General features: G+C 42.2%; 1 pseudogene; it reads right to left on the bottom strand.

Moving 5' to 3' along the window:
* LOC127376910 (cryptochrome-1-like) overlaps positions 1-20,016 on the bottom strand; it is a 29,945-nt pseudogene that overhangs the window by 6,164 nt on the left and 3,765 nt on the right.

Here is a 20,016-nt window from a genome sequence, read left to right as displayed (position 1 = left end):
GCATTTTTTAAAATGTGGAATGCATACATTGACAGTGGGCCGAGGGTGGAGTAAAGAGTGCCAACAATGCTGCCATGGTGATGGTAGAAAGGGTTTGCTCTTTCAAACCAGTGGGTACAATTATCAACATATGCACAACACACGGACAGAATGTAAATTACTAGAAATGCTAACAGGAAACACCAGTGACTCCTACCATGCTGCTGCTGCTGCTGCTGCTGTTGTTGTTGTTGTTGTTGTGGTAGCGGTTGCAGGCGTTGCTGCTGTTGTCCAGCACTGCTAGGCCTGGTCTGTTCTTCATTGTCAAAGTTGAGTAAGATGCTCCCGCTGCCATTACCCGCAGCAACAGAGCTCCCCGACACTCCAGGCACTGAAAAAAGAATAACACAGATGAAGACACTGGTCGAAGTACCACACCATTTCTGTGACCAAGAAAATGTGAAACACACGTACAATGTGAGTTGTTGTTGTTGTTGTTGGTCCCTGGCTGCTGCTCTCCGGGAGAGTAGGCCATCATTCCTCCATTCCCATTCCCATTGGTGGACGGCACTGACGCCAGCAGGCCTGAAAAACACATATACATACATTTGTTTTTTTTATCCTAAAAGGAAGTTTATTTTAAAAATATATTTTAATTCCTCAGATTACAAACTTAATTTACAAGAAACTCCACAAGGTATCTTTAAAAGAAAGGAAACCATTTTTATTTTGGCATTGAATGGCTTCCCTCCTTTTTTATGTTTTCAGTCTCGTCAGTTTTTGGATTTCTTACCCAGTCCCCTGTATCGGCTAAGCTGCTGGTAGATCTGCTTCATCCTCTCGATGTTGAGTCGGCTTGCCTCTGCGTGGTGCACCATGGGCTTCGGGTAGTGGACGCCGATTATGCACTTGGCGGCAGCCTGCACGGACTCCGGAGCGTTCCACGGGTCGTAGATGTACTTAGCGGGAAAACCTCGGAGGATAGGTAAGTATCGTCTGGAAGCACAAGGAGACATTAGATTTGCCGGCTTGTGTCAAAAGGACACGGAAGGTTATGCAGTACATTAGGGGCGTGAGTGATGCAGGGATGCAAATAGTTATTCTTTCACAACAGGTTAGGAAGAAATGTGTCTTTTGTAACAAAAACAAAAATATTACTAGAAAAAAATCTTTAATAATTACAACTGTGTTTTCACTGTTTCAAATATTAGTTTGAAAAACTAAGTTTAATTTAAAGTGTAGTACAATTGTAATCTTTGTAATCTCATCAATAATCATGCATATATCTGATAAGATACTTTTTAAGGTTTTTTCTTACTGAGAACATTATAACTATAAACTGTTTTTTACAGCCTCTGTATGTACTGTAACTAATAAGAGCATGCTGGTCTTCAGCACTTCATGCTTACAAGTAGTATGGAAAATAGCTACTACAAAATGAAAGCTACAAACAACCACAACACTGCACAGTATGGCTACAGTAGATGAGAGTACGAGTACAAAGTCACTATGGACTTTCGGAGTTTCTGGCACTGAAGTGAGTTACCATCACAGTGCGCAATGAGGACTACAGTTCACAAGCGTGGTAGAAAAACGAGGGTCTGTGGTCCCGAACAAGATTTACTGTAAGTTGGTGTGATAGCAGCCACACCGCAGACAAAAAGTATGATCCTCAGAGGAAGCCAATAAAACACTGACTGCAACAAGTTCAACATCTCACAGCACCATTCGCACCTGCTGAAGTTGGTTTTTGTCTTTTTTTTTTTTTTTGTTTCCCTTGGACTGTCGTGGATTTGCTTCATGTGACAAAGAGAAGCCACCTACCTACTGCACTTGGTCCGACCTTACCGAGTCCGAGGAGGGGAGACAGACAGGACAGAGGAGGGGGGCAAGTGGGAACTGTGGGAAGCGGCACAGTGCAGCGCTGAGAGGCAGAGAGAGAGGGGTGGGGGGTGGGGTAGGAGCAGTGTGGCCTTGTGGACACACGCCCACACATGACGGACGGCGCTCCGGTTGCTACGGAGACCGCCCCGTCGTTAGGAGAGATCACTGCCGATTGGGTTGATGATGCTAGGAGACGTCTACTGTAACACGCGGTTAGAAAGCAGAGTGTATTGACCCCCACCCACCCCCACCACCCAACCCTGACCAGAACAGGTGTATAGTGGAAAAGTTCTGCCATCGAAAAAAGTACCACTGGGGAAAAAAAGTATTCATTTAAAAACTACTCGTCTCTGATTTCCCCTTCAGCTGACCTCTGATCGGGAACTGATTTAGGGCAACAGTGGCAAAAAAGAAGTCCCCATATCTGAATATTTACAGGTGTAATTCTTCTTAAAGCTCACTGTCAACAACCCTGTGTCCTCGATTGATGTCTGTTGAAAAAAAAACTAAAGCTAAATGTCTACTTAAAGTAACACTAAAAGCTCCTAGTCGGTGACAGAAGTCTTCCATTATACCTCACAGCTCCTGGCCCCCGCCCTCCCTCCCCCAATGATCAGACAGTGGTGGACTGAGAAAAGAGCTCATGCCTGCTCCCCCTGTCGCTCAGACTGTGGTGTTTGTCTTTTAAGTGGTCAGCGGGCCCAGAGCCCCCCCACCCCAACCCCCTCCCACAACCACAGCACCACACTCTGGGCTGGCCCACTAGGGGGCTCCCTCATTTCAACAAAAGGGACTACAACCCTTTTGCCAGGAAGATCCGCAACTTGCCAGCAGCAAGCAGCCCTACAGAGGACAGCAGGTGGTGTGTTAGGGGTCTGTGGTGGGTGATGTTGAGTGTGTGTGTGTGTGTGTGTGTGTGTGTGTGTGTGTGTGTGTGTGTGTGTGTGTGCAAGTTCTAAGGTGAAGCTGTTGTTTAATAAATAAATAAGCTGTTTCATCCATTTTTTGCTTTTGTTTGAAATGTTTTATTATAATTTTTTTACATAATGTGCATTTGTAAATTAACCTTTTCACATAAGCTTCTCATGAATTTTGAGAGCTCTATATAAAGGCATTGCAGGGCTATGCATGTCTATGCTGGACAGAAGTTCTATTAAAATGAAACGTGTGTATCTTATGTGTATGTGTGTGTGTGTGTGTGTGTGTGTGTGTGTGTTTTTGCTTGTCTGTGTTTGAGTGTGTGTGTGTGTGTGTGTGTGTGTGTGTGTGCCTATATTGACCAGCCACTGCTCCAGGTCCACCTGAACCAGCAAGGCTGCATTCACATAAGCAGAGCACCACTGAACATTTCACAAAGGGTCGGATGAGGGGCTTTGCCCAGCGCCTGGACAATGGACCGGCTCGCGTGGCACGGCACAGGTAACGAGTACTGGCGCCAACCGTGCATCACTGCGATGGCAGAGCAACAGCTGGTCCAACGCCTCTCCTCACTACCCTCTGGGGAATGCTTCAGAGTTCCCTACCTAACGAATGCAGGCAAGGCGTTTGCATTTCCTTACCAAGCGGTCAGAATCCCTTTTGACGAAATGAGACGCTACCGAGTTACAAACCTGCCCAGAGGGTACCGCTGGGGCACGAGTAGGCAAGTGCCGTCCCTCGGGTGCACAGGTACGTACAAACAAACGATCACCGATTTCTCAATTCGGTCCCCGACTTCCATCCAAGGCAGCCCTGGCTGACAGCCCGGCTGCACCTGGGTGGGGGGCTGGGGGTGGCGTGAGAATGGCCAATCATCTTAAAAGCAATCAGCTACAATCTACGAAGAGGAGAGGGATAGCTGAACCTTTTCCCCCAATCCCCCAAAAACAGATGAGCCAAAACACAAAGACAGAGCCACATCCAGAGACAGAAGAATTAATCTACGCCTTTGTAGTAAAAAAATCATCTGGTGGCAACAGTTATATATCAACTAAAGACACAAACGCGAACACAATGACCAAAGGGACATTCACAGACAATTAAAAAGGCACGCAAAGAAGAACACTGTGAACTGAAATTATTACCAAAAGACATGCCTGATTTCAAAAACTAAAGTGCTGAAGTTTTAACAGAAAAGAAAATGGAATAACAGGCAAAAATAAAAAGAGGAGAGGAGGGAAGGATGTTTCTCTTTCATTCACTTACCCAGAGATCTGGATGGGGGACCCCTTTTATCCCTCCATCTCTCCCTTTGCCTGGTAAATTAAACTTGTGAGGTAGTTCTCTGCATCAGTATGTGTGTGTGTATGTGTGGTCATTACAATAGCTAACTGAACTTCAAATGACGCATCTCCTGTTACATATATTAATTTCTAAAGCTCCTTTGACACTGAACCTGCATTCATATTATGTGCATGTGTTTAGAAGTGTGTCTGGTCCTGCTATATGAGCATGTCTGACTTCCTTCCTGCTTTCTCAGAGTTTCCCTGTATGTGTGTGGTCTGGAGAGACAGAGGGAGGAAGGGTGCCATCCAGGTGGGGGCTCAGCGGTTGGCAACAAGGGGCGATGCCAGAAAAGGTACCCACCTGATGAAGTCCCCGTTGGGGTCGGTTCGGCGGCCGAAGCCCACGGGGCAGTAGCAGTGGAAAAACTGCTGGAAAAATGAACTGCAGGACAGCCACATCCAGCTGCCTGCGTTCACGCTCCAGTCTGCATCTAGAAGCAACTCCTCAAAGACCTGCAACACAAAGGAAGAGGGTTGTCCAGACGTTTGTTTTAAGCATGATGCAGAGGTTTCTCAAATAGAGACCTTTTTTTGCAGTGTCCTGACTGATCTACAGCTTCTCATTAACAGGGTTCCCACTCCCATTATCTGGGAGTTTTTCTTGACAATACAGGACAATACTTGCTTACAAACAGTCATATAATTTACTGGTAGACCTAGTATTGAAACATTTATCTCCAGTTTTGAAGTGTTATACAGTGCAGCCTATCCTCCCCACAGACGAGTTTTAAACCAAATACACATTTATATAGACGATCTGAGTGAGGTGCTAAAATACTACTAAAATTTTGAAGGACAAAACTGATTATTTCCACGATATTTGCTCATTTTAATACATTTCCAGGTGTTTCTAAATGTCTATATTTTCCATGTTTTCCAGGGCACATGGGAATCCTGTTCTTTACTCCACTCTGTACTGTAAATTCCTGCATCCTCACCTTCATCCCTTCCTCCCAGCTGATCCACAGGTCCCCCCTGGTGAGAAAGCAGGCAACTGCATGCCTGGCCAGGTGATGGATCCAGCCCTCCTGCCTCAGCTGAGTCATGATTGCGTCTATCCAAGGGAAACCTGTCTTAGCTTCAGCCCACTTGGCAAGTGCTTCGGGATTTTTGTCCCAGGGGATGCGGACGCAGATGGGGTTACCCTCCATCTTGTCAAAGCGTGGGTTGTTGGTCGCCGCGGTGTAGAAGAACTCCCGCCACAGTAACTGGCCGTACAGAGAGAGTGGAGGGGAGCTGTTCTTTTTCACCTGGATAAAGATAAACACAGCAGGAATAGAGAACATTAGGCCAAAAAGGCAGTGGGGAGTTGGAAACACTAGAGAGATGGTGAGGGAATTTCTAGACAATGAAAGAATTGGTTAGAATTTGGTACATAAGCATGCCAGCTGAGCTATGAGATCTTTTGTAAAGAAGTAGAATTTATTTTAGCAACCAGAGACAGTTGTAATTTTTCAAAAACTAAATAGATAAGTAATATATGTATAATTATGCTGTAAATCTATATACACTGTGATACACATATATAATTACACCTGTGAAGTGCATGCATGACATGGCAGCCCACAATTTTCTTTCAACATTTTTCACACGTGATAAAAAACAGCTTCACTCTGACTGAGCTGCACTGGAGGAGCTGTGAGCTGACCTTGCGGTAGAGGTCAGTGAGCTTGAAGTAGAAAAGGCGACACGAGAGGCAGCCGAAGCGCAGGTATGGGCTGAGGCCCGTCGGGCTGGCCAGCAGCGAGTTGGCGTTCATCCTGGGACGTTCAAAGTTAGCCACCCAGGCCTGGAGAAAGACAGAGAGAAAGAGAGAGAGAAATATATAAGAAGGGAGGAGGAGACAGATGAGAGATGGCAGATGGTGAATAAAAGAGCTGCAGGGCACAATTAATATATAATATATAATATAATAACTTTAAAGAATGTGATTCTTTCTTTTAGATTGAAACTGAAAAATTTGTTTCTTAATTATATGACATTGGATTTATATTAAAAGTCAGTTACGCTCCATCACTCAGGGTCTAGAATATACCACAGTTCTGTATGACAAGGAAAACAATTTTAAAAAAGTACAATTCCCAAAAGATTTTTGTTATATATTTTGATGGGGAGTTGTAGTGTCCCAAAGTGCCCCCAACAGGTGGTGCAGTACTGACTTTTCTCTCCAGATGGCGCTCTATCCTCGTCAGAGCCTCAGTCTCTCCTCCCGGCCACACTGCTGTAGGCAGGCCCTCGATGTCAAAGCCTGTAAACATTGAATCACCTTCGTGGTTAACAAACACTGTTGCACCGGTACGTTGGATGACTCAATAATCCTTCAGTTATGTCATATACGTTAAATTAAAAGCTTATACAACATTGTTGTAAGCTCATCGTTAGTTTCATCCAGGCAATCAGCATGCACTCCAGCCTGATAATAATGCCATCAAAGCACAGCCAGCCACGTTATCAGTGCTTTCCTTGAAAGCTAGTTTTGGTTTAATCCAGGAACTTTTTGGCCCATTGTTTTCAGTTTATTCATACAAATCTGACAGATATGACATATGTTTTGCAGTTTAGTTTACGAGCCACCTGCAGATGAAGCAACAGGTGCTGAGCTTGAGTAGAGACATAGATATTCATCAGTGGTGTTAAATAGGAGCTGTTCAGTGTCCCGCACAGTGTCAACTTGCAACACATCATTCAAATAGATTAGGGGTGATTAGGAGATTAAAAATAACTATTCTTAATTGTTTTTAAAGAGTAACACAACATTAAATGCACTGCAAGTAATTTATGTGGATAGTGACTTCATTAGTCTGTCGTGTTTAACACAACATATGTCACTTGACTTTTTTTTTTTTTTTGAAATTTACAAATCTACTAAACTCTATTCTCAGTGTTTCAAACTTTACCTGATTTATTCATAATTCTACACACAATCTATATTAATTGCGCTGTTTTATAAAACTGGAAAGCTTATCTTAATGCATTGGCTCTTAGAAGGTGACCCAAATAGTTCCCTGGGTACACAGGTGCAGGTGTGAGCAGCAGATGGCTGCAGTGCTGTAAGAGTGTCAATGGAAAGTGGCCTTCTGTGAATGGAAACCAGACATCTTGACTGACTGATTGTAAGAGGGTTACCTGCTTAATTTAGGTGACAAATGACAGCCTGTGTTGAATAAACCTTTACAGAGAAAACTGGACATCTGTACTGCAGTTTTTAGAACGTTAATGCCTAAAATATCTTATTCACTAGTGAAATAGTTACACAGATGCAGCCAGCCGATGACTACAGCGCAGTTTGCAGCGCCACTGTATGAATGAACTGTTAACATTTTTGTGAATGGAAACCAGACATCTGAATAGAAACCCAAGGAAGGGAGCCGTGCCATTGGATTAATCCAATAGTGAGGGTTTAGAAGAGATGTACCTTTAAATAGAGAAAACTGAATTGACTGTTTAAGCAGGGTTAATGAGTGTACTGTTTGATCGTAGAAGGGATCTTCATCAAGTCTTAATCAATCATTGATTTGTTATTATATTGGTCAGATTTTAAGTATCACATAATACATCTTATTCGACTTATTTCGAATTCGAAATTTAAATGATATATGTAATTTTAGGGTTTAGGGCTGAGAAAACATTTAAAAAGTATTTGAAAACTTTAAAAATATTGATTTCTGGAGATTATATTTGATATAGTGGAGGTCATATTATATTTGAGGACTGGAGTTAATGTTTCTTCAAGGCCATTTATCGTGTGTCTATTAGGATTAGCCAAACCTAAAAGTGTTTAGGAAATCCAGTTAACCTATAGGAGTTTCTTATTGAGCTTTTAAGGGGTTTTGCTGTCATTCAGAAATGTATTTGGTTGGTCTGAAGTCAGTATGTTCTCCTCATGCTGCCTACACATCTAAACGTCCTTGTTAAAAGGCTTTTGAAGTCTGTCCAGGTCTAAGTGCAGGGGTGTCTGTTTCGTTTCTCACCTAGTTCCTCCAGGGACGGGACCCCGTACTTGTCTCCGTGGTCCTCGGAGATGGGGGTGACGCAGCGACCCATCAAGGTGTCCGACAGCGTCTCCACAGGCATCTCCGGAGGATCCAGTCGACTGATCAGGGTCTGGAAACGCTTTGTAGGTAAGAGGAGGCTGGGCACCATTCAGCTCTATGATCCTGGGGAGGGGCAGAGACAGGAACTGGTCAAGTTTGAATCTAAATTTACTATTTGCACAAGTATAACAAAAACTACAAAAAATTTGTGTTGGGGATGATGGCACAGAAACATATGTTAACATTTCAACAGTCCTAAAATGTGCAGTTTTATCATGTATGTTTTTACACTGCTTGTATGTCTGTGTGTGTGTGTCTGTGTGTGTGTGTGTCTGTCTGTGTATTTTTCCTCACTTGTCCAGGTCGTAGAGGGTGTGCGATGTCTTGACAATGACCTCCACTCCTGCCTCCATTGCCAGCTTCTTGATGGCAGCATCTCTCTCCTTCCCAAAAGGCTCAGAATCGTATTCAAAGGTCAGCCGAGAGATCTTCCACTCCTGGGACAGAGAGAGAGCACAGACAGTTTGCCCATCAGAAGCCCAAGGGGACGTCTTTAAAAATTTTTTAAAAGGCATTAATCAGCAAATAACTTTTGAGAGGCTGGAAGAAGTTGACACTGACCTTAAAGAGCCGTGGGAACACATTGGCAGGTTGGCCTCTGATTACAAAGAGGCGAGAGTTGAGCTTCCGAAGGTTGGCGTCCAGATCTTCTAAACACTGGAGGAGAAATCTGAAGAGGGAAGACAAAGAAGAGTTAGAGAAAGAAGGAAGAGGACAGCAAATGTATTGATGATCTCTCTTTCTTTTGAGCACTCTCAGACAGAATTGAATTCATGATCTTTCTCTTTTGTTATTAAATATGTATGAATGACTTTTTGGTCATGACTGGGTTCCATTTTCTCCCATGATTCACTTTGCTGTTTGTTTGTTTGTTTAGTACTTTTTAAGGGGCTTCAGATGTTTGGCCCTTACTTGACGTCACGCTGCCAGTGCTTAGACAACAAAAGGCTATCGACCTGTGTTGTATGAGAAAAATACCCTGTGATATCCGTTCGTGTGTGGGGATGAAGAGTATGTGTGTATGTGTTTTGGGTTTCATGCATGACGCATAAGACCCCCTGGTGAGAACTGATTTCCCTCAGTGTCAGACACGCACATTTGAAGTTTTAATGGTACAACATATACCAGGAAAAAACACAGAATAAGAAGACTCCCTCTGTGTCTCCCTCACTGAAAATAAAGAATAAAAAGAAAGTGTCCAACATCTAATGTGAAGGATAGGATGGATGCAGATTCAACTCTTGAGTGTACTCTACAATAGCATTTCTATTAGTGCCAACCCACTTTCAGTGAATCCTGTTTGTCCTTCTGAAGCAGACAAGTGACGACAGTTACTGATAAGAACAATAACAGTCAGCCAGTGATACATTCATCTGCATATCCAAACATGCATTAAATATTGTCTCTCCAGGACCAGACTGCAATCTCTTTTGTCTTTTTGAATGAAACGTACCATTAATTGTAATTCAACAGCCCTCATTTTTAGAAAATATATGCACATGAAATCGTCATCAGAGGAGGATGACCTTTATAAAAGAAGAAAACATACAATGGACGAGCTGTTCTCATGAAACTCGGGGTGGGGGGTGGGAGGGGGTGGGAAACCTTCGAACCAATACAAACTTCATGGTTAAAAGGTATTGGTGTTTTTGCCTCTGAAGGACTGCACAAAGGTTGTTTGTGACGTACACTTCTGTCTGTTCTCCAAACGGACCAATCACAGCTTCCAGTGAGGAAGAGTAGTTGCTGCTGCATATGGATGATGCTGATAGGAATCCCTGACCTTCCAAGCACTGCCTTTGCTTAGATGACCTACATTTTTGTTGTTCAACCAAGTCAGTTTTAGCCTCCTTCTTCTGGTTCTCAGCACATTGATTTTAAGATTATTTCCCCTATAATGGACTAAACTTTGAGGTTTCTACATTCAAGTGACTGAGGCCAGTTACAAACTAGCCAAATAAAGGAGACTGTACATTTGCATTTATGAACCCTAAGAGAATAAATAACAATTCAATCAATTAACAATCATTAAATTAATAATGTGTGGCTGACAATACTGAAGGCCTAACTCTCAGTGGAGAGAGGGCTGATAGGAATCTTGCGACTGTAAACCGTTTGCATGAGTAGGTTCCTGTTCAAACTTCATTTCAGTCTAATTTCCTTTGATGTTTCACCTTTAAACAAACTACGACTGACTGTTTTTCACCGTTTCCAGAGTCACAATCAGTTATCTGCGCTGACGGTTGAGTCCGGGTGCTCTCACCCCCTCATCCCTGTCAAGATTGAAAGTGTGCACCACTGCGACAGAACACCTACGTATGAACTTCTCTGCCCTCAAAAAACTACATACTGACATTTATATATAAATACATTTTGTACAGTGGTATGAGTGATTCATCTTTCTCTGATCTCTATAAACAGATAACTGCATGTGCAGAATCTGTAAAGTGACTCTAATTTGGGGATTTTGGCATCAGAAACGTTCTGGTTTATGTTTGTAGTCCGACTAGCTGGCCAATCACATTTTTACTGGCTTTAGTTGCATGAGGATAAAAAGTAAGTGTGGAGAGCAAAAGAGATGAAACGCATTGGCCGAAATGCAATCTCGGAAATCATCAGCAATTGTCTAAAGATTATTTAACTTTTTATTACCTTTTTAAAAATGTATCTGCATTTATTTGTAGATCCACATTTATAGTGAGCCCTGAAACACTGGCCCTTGCTCCCAGAGGCTAAACTGTCATCATACGATAGCCGATGATCGATAATCAACTGACCCCCAAACATTTTGGATTGCAGTAAGTAAGATGCGACTCAGAAAGACAATAAAGTTCTGGACATGCACAAACGCAAAAACCCCACCAAAAGTCCATAGACCCAAAATGACGTAATAGGTCATTTGGGGAGTTGGTGACTCATGTGAGTGCTTTCAGACCTGCCACCTCTATGGTAAAGGTCTGGTTATGTTTAGGCAAGTTTTTAAACCATGACGGTGATCCTTCCCAAACATTACTGGTAAATAAAACTGTTGGTAGGAGACAGGAGGTGAACTGTGAGCTCAACCGTCAACTTCCTCTCCCTAAACGTGCATTCAGATTTAGCCTCACTATTTGGCACTAAATTTTAGCCTCACTTTATTTGCATTCTAAGTACTGTTTGAGTGTTGCTGTCTGTGTTTATTTGCTCCTAACCACCACTGTACTAACAACCAGCAAATGCACCAACTGTTAGTTTGCTAAATTTGTGTTTTTGTGATAGCTCTGAAGAGGGTTAAGCCTGGTTTTGGTCCCAAATCTCATTTTGGAGTCTTCAGTTGTTGGTTAATGAGCAGTTTGAGGGAATGGGTCATGACACCTGATTAAATGCCCCGAACGATCAATGATCTGGCTGGATGATGGATTGAGCACTTCCATCGTCTAATTTCCCACATTGCTGTCAAAAGAAGAAGCTTGTTTTAATATTATTGGAGTTGTATTTTATATGTACATATGTATATCGCAACATTTTGAACTATGGCTTTAAAGCAGTAGCCAAATATATGACGGCATAGATTTTCCTCTTAAAATGTATATTCAATCAGGTTAAGTTGGGAGGTTGGGTAAGTGTTCCGTGGCGCAATAACAGATACATAGTTTTGGTCTGAAATACAAAACTTCAGCTTCTTTTCTATCATAAAGCATGTTTGGTTGTTCATAAGGCAATAAAAAAAGGGAGAGTGGCGTCCTGCTAGTTAGAAAGAACTTCTGACGACAGGCAGCCTGATATTACATCCAAATTTCCAAGCAACGCTGCCAAACTGTGTTTGGAAACTAGGGTGTGTGAGTGGCTGTGTGTTAAGTTCACTTGTGGAAATTTTGATTCATCACTGAGGCAGGAGGAATAAAGAACGAAGAAAAAGTCAAATAATATTTCAGGTTTTAAATGCTGTTATTTCAACTGCACTTCAGCTGCAGACAATGTGGTTAATTAATTACAGTGCCGTGGATCTATTACCATGGTTTCCATTGATTCAGGATAGGAACCGAATATATCCCTCAAGAGTTGGTAGAGACCAATGACAGAGGTAAAAGAGAGTAAATATTGGACTTAAATTCATCAAGTGGCCAGAAACACAACTCCAAATGAATGATAATGTTGCTCTGTAACTGCTGGATGTGGAAATCCGCGACTGAATTCACCATATGAACGTAAAAGGTTATCTCAGTAGATCTAGATAAATAAAACGTTTTTCTTCCACCGCTGTCACAATAATACAACACGGCAAAACAAACACAAAAGGGTGAAAGTTGATGTGAACACGGATCCTTTCATCAAGCTAATAAAATGTGTGTTAGACAACCTGCATGTTGGAACAGGTAACAGCCATCACTCCAATACCACAGGTCAAACTGCTGAGCATCACCCCTCCTCCTGATCATTAGCAGAATCTGGCGGGATCAGAGAAGAAGCAGACAGTCGGCAAACCGAGCAGACAGCCCAGCGGCACAGACTGTGTTCTGCTCAGTTCTGTTCCCTCCCGTCTGACCCCGTTCGCCTGATCATTAAACCAGAGGAGGGCTTGATAACAGGCAAAGCTCTGTTTGCTCCCAATCCGCACACAGAGCCGAGCGGCAAGGTCGTGCACACTTGAGGCACGTGCCTGCTTATGCATGAGCTAGACAGAGTTGTGAAGCTTGATAACTGACCGTCTGGGTTGGTCTTTTTGTATACCAGCTCAGACTGTAGCTTCAAATAGTAATTCTAATTTAAGCTTTTATTTGCTACTTATGACATGTACACAGTTGGTCAACAAGACAAACTTTAAGCGTACTACAAGGAGTTTTTAGCTGGTTATGAAACAGTCTCAATTTAATACTGATGCCTCTGTATGACCTAGATAGACAAACAAAACAATCAGCGAGAAGATTGGCTATTTCTGTATAGTTATTCATAATGCCTGCCACCGGTTCGGATTCAGTTGGATTCCCCTTGAAATCAATGAAATGAGGGAGTAGAAACACTACTGCTTTTGTCCACAGGGGCTGCCAGAATCAACACAAAAGGAAAGTTCCTTGTATCGGCTCTAATAAGGAAACATTTTTCAACCACACATTCAAGATTAATAGAGGGTCTACAAGAGAGCCTGAAAACTCAAAGCTGGCATGTTTTAAAGGCCATTTCCTGTTTAAGAACCAAAACTTTGAAAAATACTGAAAATCTGATCATTTGAGTCATTTCATGCAGCAGTGGGCATGTGTTACAGTGAGATCAGGTCCCACAAATGGTTTGTGGTTACACCACTTACAGACCGCACTCATCACCTGAAGCCATACAGAACGCACAGGAACCCCCTCTGTCTGCCTCTTTCTTTAAATTACTTTGAATTAAGACACCATGCGTCATTTTTGTGCAACTCCAGAATATAAACTGAGGGCATGACCTCAGTGTCCTGAACTGAGTTGATCTGAGTTGATCATGCAAACAATCTTAAATGTGAAAAGCAAAAGTCAGTGAGGCTGCTTTTCTGAAGACATTATTAAACACCATGGAAACTGTATTTATATATAAAGCGAAAACAACGAGCAGATTTTGCATTTCTTTACTTTAAGTCACATAGTCATCACCAGTTAGTCCTTATATGTATCTGATCCGATTAAATCATATTCTGTTGGACTGCCCTCCTTCTGTCTCAGTAGACAAAAAGCATTTAAATAATATCAGAGGGGCTCAACAAATCATTCTGGGTGACTTTCTACCATCTGTTATATGTGTGCACCCTAACATGCAGCGGGTAAGCATGTATGCCCACATGCATTCATCCAAATCTGTGCACACGAGCCCAAACATGAGTGTCTGTGTGCGTGCACCTATTAGGAGTGTGCATGTGTTCATGTGCACATGCATGAGCATTAGTGTGTTTCCACATTTGTGAGCGTCTGATTGTTCCTCTGTGTTTATGTGTGTTGCTACTGGGTTAGCCACTTCCTGTTGACGTTCTTGGCTGCCCGCCTGTGTGTGTGTGTGTGTGTGTGTGTGTGTGTGTGTGTGTGTGTGTGTGTGTGTGTGTGTGTGTGTGTGTGTGTGCGCGCACGCGTGCTGCCTGCTCAAACATCAATCCTTATATAACTGCTCTGGCCTACATCTGTAAGAACACACACACACACACTGCACCACAGTACAATCACTAAGCCTAGTAACCTCATTCTTGGCCACGCACGCACGCATACACACACAGCAAGGAGGACACACTCACCCATATTCTAGAGTGTGAACAAGAAGCAGTAAACCTTTAGAAAAAACAAATATGTTTTACAGCCCTCTAAAGCCAACATTTCTTTTATTTTTAATGGAATGTGTTTTTGCTTCAACTCCCATCATTCCAGGGAGCCTTTTATCACAAGCATAGGAAAAACCCACCTGGCAACTGCTAACAACAATTCTGATTGAGTCCATTTCACACATTTTGTTTGAAACATCAACTGTTAAACTTTGGGTTTCACTTCACTGTTTGGTATTTTTCAAAAAGGAGGGAAGAGTTGGCAACCTTGGCCACTGGAGAACTCCTGATGACGCCTGGAACCTCAGATCTTGCGTATTTTCGCAGATAATGAATGACAACTTGTTTAATTTTCAAACGGATGCACTGTATGGTGTTTTATCTTTGCACCTCCAGGGTTTTCCAGCGTGTATCCGTCGGGTAACAGGCCACGCGAGAAAGCCTTCCCACAAGTAGGTCACAATCACATAACCTCTCACAAGTTTCATGCAGTGGCACACTAACCTACATCTGTTGCACAGACAATTCTCACATTTTCCCCTAGACTGAAAAAAAATTGATTAGCTTCACCTTTATTGGTTTTTGCTTCCAGAGCTCAAACTCTTTACTCAGCACTCCTATGTTATCTACCACTGTGGTTGCAGTGTTTCTTAATCTGCTGTTTGCTCAATCTGGACTTGAAAATGCACATTTAACTGGAGTTTCTGAGGTAAAAAACGTTTTATTTCATAAAAAAAAAAACGACTGACAACACGGCCCGAATCTATAGAAAAAGATGGCAACACAAGAAATTAAACTGGTAAAGAGACGACACCGAAGCGAAATACAAAAACGGTTCTTTCTTTTTCCGACTTCAGTGAGAAAACTTTGGCTATAAAAGCTTGGACCTTACTTTTCACGTACATTTTAGAGAGCTCTTTCAGTACATTGTTTTCAAACACAATACTTTATTAATCCTTAATAGGGAAATTCTCTTTTCACTCTTTGTTTTACACACACACACACACACACACACACACACACACACACACACACACACACACACACACACACACACACACACACACACACACACACACACACACACACACACACACACACACCTGAAATACGATCAAGCACATGCAGGGCTTATAGACATGCAAATGTGGAGAGATGGTGGATGAGCTGCCATGTAACAGCGCTCCGGGAGAAGTTAGGTGCCTTGCCCAGTGATGAAGCAGTTAGGCTCATAGAGTCATTATAATGGTTAAGTTGTTTACATTTACTGAGCACTCACACTAGCTGTTGGGCACACAAAGCCGTGGCAAATAAGGCAACCTAATAGTGGAAGTGGGGCAACTGAAACATTATGCTACCATTAACCAAACACTGGATAATGAATGCAATGAAGATGTTTCTCTAATTTGCATAATCTTTATAGACATGAGGTGGAAACTAGAACTAGACTGATAATGGAATACCTTTTTGATTCTGTTTTTTTTTCCTAGAGCATGGGACAGGAGGAGAAAAGTAACATATGACAGATAAACTCCTCAGACTCTATTCTGCATGGATGTAGACTATTGGTTTATGAACTGGATCAAATACACAGTGGTTGGCACAAATGGATGCAGATGGAGGTTTCCCATTCATAAAGATGGTTTTAAATAAAAAGATATTTTTAGCCCCAGTTTAAGGTAAACATAACTGTTCTAATTGGATGATGGCCTGCCATACACAGACCTGCAGGTGGCAGGGCAGCTGGACAGGTTTTAGTGTCACTGCCTGAGCATGTGATGGCTATTAGTGCTGCAGACATCTGTTTGGTCTAGCTCACCTGCTGTCTATATATGGGACACGATGAATGAGTTTCTTAAGAATCTAAGAGATATTCATCGTCTTTATTTTGACAGAGCAGTTAAAGAGGGACCTGAAAGTAAGGGGAGGGGGGGGCATGCTCAACCAGCTAAGCTACCAGGGTGCCCCACTTTCTAAATGACTTCAAAATGCAATCCTTTCACAGTGTGCATAACACAGTGACATGGAAATATAACATGTCTGTGAGTGCAGAGAGCAGTGACCTCAATTCTGTTAGATCAGTCTTAATTTTACCTCAGTGCATCAGTGGGTTTTTAGCTTCTGCAGATAAAAGCCTTGTAGCCTTGAGTCTGACAGCGGTGTTTGTTGTACGTCACTGCCTCAGCCCAGATAAGTGGGGCAGATTCTGCAATTTTCTGCCCACTTCAATTGAAAATGTGAAAAAAAAGATGCCTGCTTTTCTTCAAAGTTGAGAAAGACTCAGAAGAGGGTTTACCAACATAAACACATATTCCCCTGAACTGATGCTTTCTTTCAAAGCACAATGAATATAAATCATGTTGGTTGTCCAACAGAGCTACTGAATCACCTCAGTCTGCCTTGAGGAAGTTTATCCTCCTCCACCCTTTGGTCACCATGTTTCCATTTGATGTAATATCTAGGGCTGTAGCAGTTAAGGAATTTCTCGTGTGGTGATTTAGGATGGCTCAACAGCGTGGTATGACCACTGTTTTGTTTTTGCAAATTACTTTGTAAGAGGTACGGCCGGATGATGTTTCACCTCAGTACCTGTACTAATCACCTGCACTGTTAACTGCCAACTATCAGTAGAATAATGTCGCCAGTTAGTTTCATATTCAGCTGAAAGTTGCCAGTTACCATGGTGACTCCTTGAAACGAAGCTGTTGGGAATTGGGATGATTAGGGTTAGAAGACCAGTCTGTGTTTTCTAAGAAGAGACTGCGGGTGTTTCCAGTCTGAAGTTTTTCCAGAGTGAGCGAGGTGGAGGCTGCAGGACTTTCTCCTGTATATATACTGCGTTTTATAGCTGTGTCAAATCTCTTCAGCCTAGCCACTCTGGGAGCTTTCCTGTCTTACTGAACATGACGTGATGATAAGGATGCATGAATTGTTTCTTTTTTTTCCAGCCGATACGATAACCGATAATTACCTGCTTCTCATGATGGATACCAATAAGATAACCCATCGTTTTTGTATTTTGAAAAGAAGTTTATAACCTGTAGTTCTTACACACCTGAGGGTAAGAAAGGATAAGCTGTAGTGAGCAAAGATGGATGATTTGCCTTCCGAGGAAATTCTAAGCAAATATGGACCTATAAAATAAAGCGTTTCCAAAGCTTCCATGCTATCAGTGAATACTATTATCCTCATGAAGACAGGCTGACAAAAACAAATGAGTGCATTTGCAATTAGCTACAAATCATGTTATGGAATCTGTGAGCTGCAAACAGGCATGTGCATCACTGATGTGTGTTTCCTGCCTGGGGGCCGCCGCCATTGGTGATCTGTTAACATTTTTAGTATCACAAATCAGATGGATATCACTGGGTCACTGACTTCAATATTGACTATTCCTGTGCGGAGCCCACGAATAGCACTTCAGAGCGAAAATGGGCCAGCGAGCAATGAACGCTGGAGTGATATTGACTCTCCCCTGCAGAGCAGATATGGCGGTTTACAAACAGACCCAACGCTCACGTGAACTCACACGCGTTCTCTAAATGCTGAGCTTAAGACACCCCCCCCCGCAGTCACCCACTCACACAGCCTATTTACACACCATTTAGCAGTGCAGGTTGTACACCTTTTCTAATAACCTACTTCTAAGACTCCCTCTAGAGCCTGCTCGTTCAGAGAAGGTGGACTCCTGCTGTAACCTATTCATCCAGTCGCAGAGCCCTGCCAACTGACCTCTATAATGGGGATTACTGTATGTGAGCAGAGACTAAAACAAAAGAGCACCCTGTGGCTGAGCAGGTGCATCCAGGTCAAAGCTGTAAACCCCTATTTATATCGTCTGTTAAATCCACTTTAATTAGAGAGTCTTTTTTTAAAACAATCTGTTGTTGCCCGTGGTACTTAAAACCACAACAGATGGCTAGAAAAGAAGTCTTAACAAATTTATAGGATGGATTTTCACTTTCCGAATTCTCCCTCATGTAAAAAGACTGGACAGCATTCAAAAAGAGTCTCCACCACCTTGACCATTTAAAATCTGGAAGCCTTCAAGCCAACGAATGGTGCTTCAAAAGCAGAGAAATGCTGACATCATGTTGCGTGTTGAAGCACTGCAGCTCTGTGGCTCCTATTTTCCCCCCGTTTCTCCTCTCAACCAGTGAGCTCCTCATTATGGATGAGTCAAACCTTCTTACAGTTCTTCTGTGACTGACTGTCATCATTATTGTACAAAAATGAATGAAATAGCTTCAATTCGCCTTTATGAAACTATAGTTGTACTACTAAAGTTGTGGGTTGGACAGCTAAACAATGAGCTGAAAACTCATGAAACTGAGGGGAGCAGCAGATTTGGCTGACAATTCTCTATAAGGTTATAATTATGAGTGTCCCCTTTGTAATGTTGCGCTGTTTTCTCATTATCATTTGATACATTATTATCATTATTAGAAAAATATGGATTACAGCTTCTTTAAAAGATTGTTGCTATTTTGTCATAATATAGCATCCATTTAAGTATTGGTGGTTCACAATTACAGGGCTGGGTGAAATCAATATCACATACATTATACATACAACATTAATAAGAAATCTAAAAAAAAAAAATGTAAACAAGATTACATATCACATTTTTCAATTTGACATTTAATGCAAGTAAAATAAGCATAATACTTTTTTTTTTATTTATTTTTTAATTGTAAAATACTTGGATTCATTGATTAAAACCAGTAGCTCCCAACCTTTTTGGCTGGTGACCCCTAAAACAAAGGGATGTTTACTTGTTATTGATTGCTTATGTCTAATGAACGTCTGATGAGTTCAACGAAAGACAAAAGTTTATTTCTTTGTTTAAGTAAAGTCATTTACAAGAAATAAAGCAATGATTAGAGGAATGTTTCGGGAAAAAAAAGCTGAATTTTTTTCTTGCACAAATTTATTTTTTCTGCCCCTCTATCCTCTTAATCATCTCACGACCCTTGACGTTTACCTTGTGACCCACAGATTCGGAAAAACGAATTTTAGTGTAAAATGGTTCCATGAAATCGTCAGATTACGTGTCAGCATACGATTCTACTACAGGTATGTTACACAGCCAGCAGTTGTAGTCTCTGTATACCACTACTATAATAAAATAAAAACAAATAATCATCCTACCTCCACCTGTTGACCCCGACACTGGAGGAGCCTGCGAACCATGGGTCCAAGAAGTAAACACAGCGCACTGTGCCTGCGCCTCTGATCGCCTCCTGTAACGCTGGGTTGTCATGGAGTCGGAGGCCCTTACGGAACCAGTGGATGGAGTTTGGGGCCATCTTATTCTGAAAGGAGAAAGTGATGAAGAAGAGGAATTGGTCAGAGCGGACAATGAAGAGCTGAAAACCGCTGAATGGTGGATACAACAGAATACTACAGGTCACTGGTACAAAACTGAATGTCTCCCAGCAGGAGAGATAACTGAAGCATCCAAGTTGTAGCAGTTGCCAAACGTGTGGGACGTGCCGAGAACAGAACAATCTGAACAGGAACACCATCACATCGCTCC

This window comes from Dicentrarchus labrax, unplaced genomic scaffold (assembly GCF_905237075.1).
Source record: "Dicentrarchus labrax unplaced genomic scaffold, dlabrax2021, whole genome shotgun sequence".
Classification (NCBI taxonomy): Eukaryota; Metazoa; Chordata; class Actinopteri; family Moronidae; genus Dicentrarchus; species Dicentrarchus labrax.
Note: the sequence above shows the minus strand (reverse complement) of the source record. Positions and strands in the feature narration are given on the sequence as shown.